The following is a 10,847-nucleotide window of genomic DNA, read 5'->3' as shown; positions in this document are numbered from 1 at the left end:
GGGGCCGTGCGCCCGCGGCTCCTCCCCCCGGCGCGGCTCCCGGCGGAGCTTCCGCCGGCGGGGTTGGCGCGGGTGACCCCCCCCTTCACCCGCTCCCCCGGCGGGGCAAGCCCGCGCTTCCTGCGCGCTTCCGAGCCGGGATGATGGAAAACGCGGCCAGCCGGGACCGGGGAGCGCGGCCCCGACGTGCCCCTCGCCTCCGGGTCACCCCCATCAAAGTCAGGCGCTTCATCTGGTGAAATAAAGACGCTTTCTGCCTTGTTCCGCCGCGTCCCGTTGTCCCCGAAGCGGCGGGGAGCCCCCAGGGATGTGCAGAGCGTCTGTGGCTCGCAGAGGCGGGGGCAGTGCGGGAGAGGCGCTCCGGGGTTCCCGCGTTTTGGGGTAAAATCCGGGAAACGGCTGGCGAAGTGCTCGAGGTCAGGCTGGGATCTGCACGTGGCCCTTCGGAGTTTTTCCATCTTTTTCGGGATTTTTTGGTGAAGTTGGGCGATGAGTTGGTGGCGGCAGCGGAGCAGCATCCCACTGCCTTCCTGCCTTCCTGCTGCTTGGACACACCGGCGTGCTTGGTGCTCAGGTTCTGTGGGAGTGGAAACTGGCTTTTGTTGGTGAGGGTTTGGATTATGACGAGGCCCAAACAAAGAGTAAAAGGAACAAAGAAATAAAATAAACCTTGAAGAAGACTCAATAAACTCGTGTTCCCGCTGTAGTGCCTGCCTGTGGATGGATGCTGTCTGCTAAATGTGGAGTTAAACATGCAGAATTATGGTGGACTTAAATGCTGAGAAAGCAATTTGATCAGCTTTGTGCCTAATCTATGAAATCAAGATAATTTTATATATAATTTGCCATGTATATAGGCACATACACACTCTGCAAACCTTGTTATTGGTGGGCTTACATTTAGACAAATTTAGTAATAAATGGATTGTAATATATTGGCATGTGAATAATTTAACTTCAATTGTGTTTCTTCGATTGGGGTCTTTTTTCCTCTCCTTAAAGTCCAGTGTGATGCTACATCTATGCAAGAAAAATTCAGCTGGCGTTATGCCAAGAAACTTGAACTAGTTTGAAGGTTGCTGGTTTTTTGTTGGTTTTTTTTTTCTCTTGGCAGGTGCCAACTCACATTTCCCAAGCTCTGCAGAAGGTAGCTGGACACAAGTATGAACTGAAAGCTCAATAGCAGCAATTAGTGCAGCACAGGGCTTGAGCTGATGAACTTAGCCGGGTGCCAGGGTGTGTTATCTCTGAGCTCAGCCGCATGCTGCTGCAGCGGATCAGCTTCTGCTGGGGGCTCGCTTGTGTCCAGCTGTGCCACTTGACTTTTGTAGAAATAGAGAGGAGGTGGTGATTCTCACTTTGTGTCTTTGAGTTGCCTGACATATGTATAGGACTTTTCTGTGCTTTTAGTATTTTTTATTATTTTTTTTTTTTGTTAGCAGATGTGCGCATAAACTGAGCAGTGCTGCTGTACACGGTGTTTACACTTGCAGACTGTGGTGGAGATGCTGTGTTGGGTGCCCTGCTGGTCCTGAAGGGAGCTGGAGGCACTGGTCCTCTATCAGTCCAGGCATGTGGCCCTGAGCGCCCTCAGGGACCTTGCTGGAGTAAAACTTGGTTGATGTCTTTGTTGGCAGTGTCTAGACCAGAGGATGAAGTTGTGACCTGCTTTGGGTACTGCTGCTGGGGCTGTGCTTAAGGACCTCCTCAGGGATTTTTCAGGCCAGAAGTAAGATAATTTTGTCTAAAAGGGGCACCAACCAAGGAGTGTGCTGCCTTAACAGCTCCAACTTTCACAGAATTTCTGCTTGAGGGGCCTTTTAGTGTCCTCTAGAGAGCTCAGGATTGAAGGTACCAGCATTGCCAGCAACTCTCTGTGTCAGGATGTGCCAGTCCAGTAAGTAATGGAGCAGATAGAGGTGTGTGTAATGGTCCTGCTGAAGGAGAAGTACTGCCTGGCAAGTGAGTGGAGTGTCTTGGAAAGAAGACAGAGGCTTAGGGACATGTCAGGCTGATTTCTGCCGTCTTTATTAACCATGGGCTCTGTTCCAGTCAGTACAATAGGCTTGAAAACCTGACATATTGAGCAAAAGCAAACTCTTCTGGTGAAAGAGATAGTTTGGCATCTGAAGATGCTGTACATGGTTTGAACTGGTGAGAAGGCCATGTAGTTCTCATGCAGAGCTGTTGGTTCCTGTAACGGCAGCGGAAGTTTTTATGTTGGTTTCACTAGAGTTGTAATTCCACCTTCCTGCCCTGTCATCTCTCCTTGCCTACTCATTGTTGGGGTTAAAAGGAGCTGGAATTTACGAGAGGAAGTACGCGGGGCACTCAGAATACTTTTTCCATGTGCAGGTTTGTGATACCTTATCAGAAGGAGCTGCACAGAGGGATTATAGCCAGTGAGGTGGCAGAAAGGATGGGCGTTGGGAGGAGTGATAATGTGCCCACAGCCACTGCTGCCATGCATCTCCTGGTGCTGTTCCCTGCTTTGGGATAGTCTTACTGCACCACTGTGGTGCAGAACAAGCTGTGGGAAACAAATGGTTGAAAAGCAGCCTCTAGTCCCCATAAGTAAATGGATGTCAGCAGTCTGGATGAATGCTCTCTACCTGATAGAAAGAGATGCAACTTCTGGGTTATTCCCTTTGGCTCCTTGAACATTTGCAGTTCCTCCCCTCCCGGTAAATGAGTGCATTTTGTGTAAGCTCATCTGTAGGATGTCACTGCACTGGTGGTAATTTTTCCTGAGGGAAGTAGGGTAACTTTTCCCGAGGGAAGTAGATGGAGGCAGTGAATACCTCATCCCAGTGTGTGTGTGTATTGCTGCTCCACAACTGAAGTGGTGTTGGGCAACTTCCTGCGCTGCTCGCGGCTCGGGGTGACTCACGGCAGAGCCTGGCTCTGCTCTCCACAAGTGCTCTCTAGCAAACCCTGTCCACACAAGGAGGCTCCCTGTGGCTGCATGTGGGGTGTCTCTTTCCAGATCCAACAGCTGCCTTGTGTCGCAGAGAGGACACAAGAAACCGCTGAGATGCTGCTTCATTTTTTTCCTGGCTTGATCTTCATGTGTGATAGGCGTGTGTTTGTCCCCTGTCACATTACACCTGCTGATTTGGTGTTCTTGCTGGGTGATGGTGAGCTCTCCATCTCGTCCTCTCCATGCTGGGTAAAAGCATGCAGTGATGTGGTGCAAAAATACAATTTAGGTCAGCAAGAAGAGACAGCTCGCCATGCTTGGGTAATAAATTACGTGGAATGGAAGAAGTATTGCCTGATGCCAGCCAGCATCTTTATGACCCCTGGTAGTCTGCCTGCTCCCTGTAAAACATGATGGCTGTGGAAGCATGAGAGCTGGGTCACTCCCTGCTGGGAGGGTGCTGCTGAGTGCTCAGTGCTGGGAAACATGGCAGCTGTGTTTGGGCCAGGAATGCCAGCTTTATTGAGTGATTGCTCAGGGGCACCAGGACCGTTTTAAGAGAAGCCTGGAATTTGTGCAGATAGGAATACTCATACTGAAAGTCAAGGATATGGATTTTGACTTTTTTTTTTTTTTTTCCTGAGTGCATTCAAAATTTTTTCTCATTATGTACAGACTAGACTTAGCGCTCCCTACTTTTTCCTCAAGGGTTAGAGAATATCAGGGACTCCATTACTGAAGTCCCTAAATTGACTACTGCAGGCATCATCACCCATCCCTTCTCTTCTGCACACTCAGTCTTTGTGTCTTCTCTCAGGTTATTTTCAGTGCATTCCTATCTTGCAGTTTTTCACTACCTTTAGTTTCCCAGTTTAAATGTGGTCCTGTGCTTGCTTTTTTTTCAACAGTATCACTGGGTTTTGTTGTGCTTAGATTTGGGGCAGGTACGTGGTTGCCTAAAAGCCAAGTGCTGGGTATAAAGAGAGCTCAGCACCTGGAAAGGTTCCATGAAGTAGAGCTGAAGGAGTGGGAGCTGGGAAGCTTGCTGCTCAGCAGCAGCCACTCATCCCTCTGTTCTGCGAGCATCATCCCCAGACCAGTTATCAGCCAGTTGGGTTCGGTTTAGGGATGTCAAGTAGCCAAAAGTAGGAGGGTTTTTTGTTTGTTTGCTTGTTTGTTAAAACAGAAAGCCAAATTCCACTCTGGTGGAATAAAATTAAAAGCGAGTTGGCCAGGGAGGTCAGCACAGCAGAGAGCATTGCTTTGCCTTCCCTGGGCTCTGGAGGAAAACTTGCACTTTAGGAGCAGGAGCTGGGAAGCAGCAAGTGGGGACAGCTCTGGAGTCACTAGCTGTATTGATAATGTGATTTTGTGGTACAGCTCCAATGGTACTTTTCAGTTTAAATCTTGCAGGAGGGTCACTTGGGGAAGAGCTTCAAGTTGTTGGTTTTCCACTGGAAATCAAAAGTTTTGGTACTTCTAAGGCTGAAGGAGGCAGAAAAGCTGTATGTAAAAGATAGCTTTATGTTTTCTAGTGTTGGTAAATCGGTACTGACCCCAGCTGAAAAGTAGCTATGTCCACTTCTGTTTCAAGAGGATGGTAGAGATGGGTTACCTTGGAAAGGGAATTAGCATCAGAATTCTTTTGCAAGTCATTTGCTCAAGTGCCTTGTGAACATATCAGCGGTTTACATTTTTTTTGCATTTAGTCCACTTAGCAAGCACAGTTTTGAATTTAAGGAAAATGACCCATAAGCCTCTCTTGAAAAGCTATTGGCTTTAAAGCATTTTTCTTGAAAGCAATTATTTCCCTCCCTTCCCCTTTTTGTGTCTCACCGAAGGTTTTTCTTAATAGTTTAGATTTCACTGCTTGTTTGGGTTGTTGGTTTTTTTTATAAATTATTATTTTCATATCCAAATTTCTCTGTTAGACTGTTTTTATGTGCATGTTTTAAATCTGAGGCACAGGGAACCAAGTCCAATAGTGACTGCAGCCTTTGGAAAAGCTTCAGGTTTGCAAAAGTCTCTGAAGGCAGCAGTGGAATAAATGTCCCAGAGGCTCTGGGCCATGTACAGGGTCTGGATTGGGGTCAGGGCATGTCTGAGCTCACGTATCATTTTCCTTTCAGATACTTGCTTGAAACACAAACCCACTTATGTGTGCGTATATGTGTGTATTTAATAAAAAAAATGCAAACTTTTATGGAAAACGTTAGATGAAATCTTCCTCTTGCTCCCTACCCTTTCCTGGGCTATGATAAGGGTTTGTTTAATCCCTTCTGTATTGCAGAATTTCTTAACTTTTCTTAATATTGCGCCTTTGAATTGGTTTTCATTACTTTTTCCCCCACTTTGCCTTTAATTGTATCACAGGGCAGGATAGAACATTGACATGAGAGAGGTTTGGATGTATTTTAAAGCAAATTTCTGGAAAACCTCTCTTTCCCTTTGACCCCACCAATGCCAAGGTTCAAATTAAACCCCTGAGCTTACGGCTTGTCCAGTCCTTTGGTTGGTTGGTTGGTTTTATTTCCAAGCTGGATTTGAGAAGGTGATAAGTGCCTTTTTAATGGTTTTTTAAAGCCATTATTTCTAATTTTCCTCTGCTTTGCAAGCCAGGAGGAGTGGGAAGGGCCCTGCCTGCTCTAGGTGCTGCCCTAGGGAGCATCTCTACATGTCCTTTGTCACCAAGGGGTTCACCTCTCCCACAGACACTGGGACCCAGCTTGCTGAAATCTGTGTCTGGGAGGTGGTTTTATCCTCAGAAGACTGTAATGCCTTCAGTTGTCTTGGATACGTGACATCATATAGTGTTATAATCAAATATAGGCCTTTCTCAGGGCTGGGGGAGGATCTCAGCTGACCTCCAGCAGGGCTGTGAGGTGTGCAGGGCAAGGGCAGCCCGAGAAAAGGAGTTAAGTGGGGGGAAAGGTTGAATTGGTAGGGGGCAAAATGGTTTGGTGCCATCCTTTTAATGCTCCTGGTCAGGCAGGCAGATGAGTGCTTTTTATTGATGGGTTTGCATTAGTTGTGTGGAATCTTTTTGTTGTTGTTGCTCTTCCATCCAACATGCAAAGACTTGTAGCTGGTCCTGTGCTATGTGCACCATGACTTGGAAGTTTATCCCCAGCTTGGGTAGGTGAGCAGTGACAGTCATTTATTTGTCTAATTCTTGAGCTGTTTTGACAACACACACTGATGTATTTAAGTCAGGACAAGCCCTTCTGCTTCTTGTAGATGCAAGGGAATATGAAAAATCAATAGAGGAGTTTGCATGCAAAAGCATGTACCAATAGTCCTAAATACTCTAACAGGGCCTGTTTGTGCCAGGATAGAAATTGTGTGCAAAGCACAACTGCCTGCCTCTGTAACTAAGGCTGCACACCCTGAGGTTGTTGTGGAAAGAGTGGGTGCACAGGTGCTGTCATTAAGTGTGTTATATGGCTAAAAATCTTTTTTCCTGGATTAAAATTATGTTCTACTCCTTGGGCAATGCATGGTAAGATTACATAAATATATATATATGTATATATATATATATATATAATATATGTTTGTGTTTTTGTTTGGGGTTTTTTGTGGTTTGTTTTGTTGGTTTTTTTTTTTTTGTTTTTTTTTTTAAATCTGGAGGGAAATCACTGTGCTGTTGGCAGGCTCCAGATCTTCCCTCTATTAGCAGAGGTGACCTAGTTGCTTGGCTGGTCCTGCAGAAATAAAAAGGTGCATTTAGTTGTGGAGAAGGTTGTCCTAACCTGAGGCACTGATGCTGTGCAGGTGCCAAAAGGGCACCTTTCATCCAATGCCACTGTAAAGAAGGATCAAGCAGCAAGAGCAGCTCTGTTCTCATGCTAATTTGGCATGAACAAGGCTGTGGCATCTTCTGACAAAAAGGCTGAACTTTTTCTTGCCAGTTCACTGAGTCCAAGTGTGGTGGCCATTGAAATGATGCCTTTACGCTTACACCTGCAATGCTGCTGAGTTTGGAGTCGGTCACCTTTGGTGGGATGGTGGCATCTGCCACAGCTTTGTCCTTTGGGCCTGGATTTTGCTGGAGCTGAGACTTCTTCCAAGAAGGGCTGCTGCAAAGCTTCTCTGCTTACCTGAGGATATATGCTCAAGTGGACCTCCAGTTTCATTAAATCGTTGGCCTTTATTAAAACAACTTTGTCTTCATTAAATGCTCACACATGAAAGCATTTGCTCCTGTGGCAGAACATAGTAGTGCTCAAGGTCTTCCATCAAAATTCAGTCATAGCTGGGGGTGTTTGTGGGGGCACACAAACCTGGTTTAACCCAGATGTGCTCTGCTAGGCTGAGGACCTTTCAGTGCTCATACCCTTTCCCAAACTCTCCAGTGAGTTTGAGAGAAGGCTGCAAAAAATATTGCCTTGTCTTGAGACATTGGGTCTCCTCTGACCTGTTTGTGCTTCTCTGGAGCTGTCTGCTGCCTTGATACACCTGCAGCCTTAATCAGCACCTTTGGACCTGGGCTCTGCTGCTTGGGTTGTGAGGGCTCTGGAAGAGCAGGTCTTCACTGGGCTTTGAGTGCTGGACTGGCATGGATTAGCAGGGAGATCTGCTCCTGGCTTTTATGAGACCCCAAAAATCAGCCTCCTGGAAGAAAGTTGTCTCTCTCACCTCTTTTCTGATGCATCCTAACTTTTATTGGAGCAGCCTCAGTTGACTTGGTAGCCTTTTAATCTTCTTAGCCTGGAATCATAGTCCTCTGTCTGTAATTACCATGGAAAAAGATGTGCACCTCCATTGTGATACATTTAGGGGTAAATGCTTTGGTTGGCCTTGCTTTTGAAGCTACTAACAGGAGATAGATCCTTAAGTTCCTTGGGATTTGGATGCATAAGACTGTGCTTCCAGTTGGAAGTGTTAAAATACCAGTGAACAGCAGCATGCTGTGGTCACTCTGTACTCATTGGTAGGGTAAAGCACATGGGCAGAGCACAAACTCTTCCATATATTTCAGAGGTGTGCTTAAAGCATATTCTTTTTGCATTTGCCTGGCTGGAGGCTGCCTTCTGGCTCTGCTTACAGGGCTGGGGCTGTCCCCATGGGAATTATCAAGACATCTGCACTGGAGAGCTACTTCTGTGCTCTTTCCTTCTCACACTTTGCTCCCCTTGCCCTGTGGTTTTTCTGCTGGGTCGTCCCTGGGCACAAAACCCTGCCAAGCTTACAGCAAAGATGGCTCTGGTGAATCCCAAGACCCTTATGTAAAACATTAAACCCCAAATATTGGGAGTGGCAGTCTTGAAAATGTCGGCTTGGAAGCCGTGTTCTCACAGTTGTGTTTGCTTACAGGGAACCAGAACACACATGGAGAAAAAAATTGTGGATTTTGGATGCTATTAAGGGTCTGTGTGAATGAAGAGGGGTTCTAGAGAGCACACAAGCTGACCACTTGCATGCCTTCAGATATGCTTCAGTGGCACTGATGTCACTCCTGTGATTTCATTTTTTCTTATTTATTAGTTGATAATAAAGTTGATAATAATCTAATATGGACTTTATACCTATTTAGAGAAAATAAATTAGTTTCTGATGTGTTCATGTAGAAGGTGTGTGAGGTGGTGAACTAGGTGTGTGAAGGTAATGAGATGTGGATTTTTGTAATGCATCTACTAGGAGAAATGTGACACTAACCTATATTATTTACTGTAAATGTGTTACCTGCAAATAATTTTTATTTCCATATAGGGCATTAAATATGCTAATGATTCTCCTCTAAAACGTAGCAGCATGCAAACAAATAGTGCATTGATACCTCAAAGTCTACCTGATTATAAGTTTAATCAGCTTAATAAGTTGTTATATTTTTCCCTTATTTTTTTTTTTGAGAAGACTGAGCGTGCCCAGGCAATTTTTGTGTTGAAAGCAGACTTTATTGCCCCCTTTCCCCTAAGAAATGAATACAGTGACCTCAGACTTGCATGTGTGTGTAAGCATGTGCATGTTCTTGATCTGCCTTGCTGGCGGAAGATTTGTAAAGGGAGATTTCGTGCAACATGAACCGGGAGCTACAATTACCAAAACACGGCTGTGAGGTGTAAGCTCCTGTGTAGCTGCCTAAAGAGGTGCTGAACAAGGGGGCAAAGTTAATCATTATAAAGAGAACAGAGCAGCTCACGTTGCAGCAGAGTTGGGGTTTGTCTCACTGTATGAATTTTATCACTAGCTCTTTGTTTGTTTTGTTTTTTAATTCAAGAAAGGATTGAAAAAGTGACATGAGCATATGTATATATGGCTGTGTTTAAAGCCAGCCATCACTGACTGCCAATATAAATCTGCTCTGGTGCCTTGGGGGAGAAGTAAATTGTAGGGAGAGCAAAGCTATTTTTGACCAGCTATTTGAGCAGCTCACTTTGCTTTAATTTTTTTCTTTTTTTAATACTGACTGAGCTGGTAGTTAATCATACCCATCCCAGCTCTTAATAGAAATAAGAAACAGAAAATAAAAAAATTATGGATGTTTTGCAGCACTGCTACTGGTAAGCAGAAGTGCAGGTGCTTTTGTCAACACAGCTTTGCACTAGCTGGTGCAAGAGCGTATGAGCAGACGGAGAAGAACAAAAATTGCTGGTGGGGAAACACGGTGTGTTTCCTGGGGGAGGCGCAAATTCTGCACCTCATGACTGCCTGGCACCAGGCAGGGGCTGGCAGGAGTGGGGGGCATAACATGGATTACCCTGTTGCCTTTGTGTGTCACCACGTCACTCCTGCGTTGTGCGTATTGCTCCCCTTCTCCAGAGTAAGAAGGCTGGGCAGTGTGACAGGGACATGGTGAGGCTGCCGGGGTAGAGCTCGCTGGCTCTGGGGGTGGCACAGCCAGGCAGTGGCCACTTGGCAGGAGAAGATGCAGGTGCAAGGAGACAAGTGTTTACTGCAAACTGGTGTAAGAAAACATCCAGTAACTGCATAGGGCTGTCTGGTGAGATGTGATATGGAAACTGTCCTCATCTTGAGCTCTGGCTGGAAGCTGGAGCATGGAACCAGAATGATAGTGCTTACAGGGAACTGGATTGGGGTTTGGGCTGTTCTTTGGTTGTTTCATTGGATCTTTTCACAGTTAATACGAACCTCAGCTTTGCTCTATGCTATTTACAACTATGAGCTGCATCCATAGTTGGAGTGTCTCATGTCTGTGGTGTACATGTGTGTGTACCCCCTACACACATCTGTACAGTGCTCACATCAGCAGGAAAGAGACAGCTGTTCCCATAACACAGTTTGCTAGAGGACCCCTCTTAAAACTCGACAAGCAAGGTGGTTTCTGTTGGTGTAATGTCTCTAAAGCATGGCTAGCCTGTTAGGCCATGCATTGAATGGCAGTGTTTTATAAATAATAATGTTATGATTAGGGTTTTAATGTTTTGTTGTTTTGGGTTTTTTTAATCTAAGTGGTGAGCCATTATTCCCGCTGTTCTGAGCTGCCACCCCAGTGGTTGGTCCCTTCCTGTTGAGAACTGATCCCAGCACATTCTGCTCTGCAGGGAAGCCCAGGGTAGGGCTGAAAGCCCTTGCATGAGTAGAAAAAGACCTTTTGGACCCAGGCAACTCTGTGGGACCCTGGTGATGAGCAGACAGGCTGGCCAGATCTTCCCCTAGTAGAAACAGGCAGCAGCACTTGGGAGCGATTGTGACTTGTAGGGGGTTATAAAGATTTCGTTTGCACTGAGACCACAAATAGACTTTATGTGACTTAAGTTGTGCAATTCCTTTTTCAGTCTTTGGACACCAAAGGCAAACACTTCTAAACAGGGTCAGTTTACAATATAATGAGTAACTTAAAAAGAGTTAATGTGAGAGCTGAATTGATTAGATCCTACCTGTTAAGTTTTTTTCTAGGTTTCAGGTGTTGACATGAAAATAACTGTTATTTCTGTGTCTGAATTGGTGTTTCTAGATAGATACA

Source organism: Parus major, chromosome 3 (genome assembly GCF_001522545.3).
Source record: "Parus major isolate Abel chromosome 3, Parus_major1.1, whole genome shotgun sequence".
Lineage (NCBI taxonomy): Eukaryota > Metazoa > Chordata > Aves > Passeriformes > Paridae > Parus > Parus major.
The sequence above is the reverse complement of the archived record's forward strand: the minus strand, read 5'-3'. Positions refer to the sequence as shown.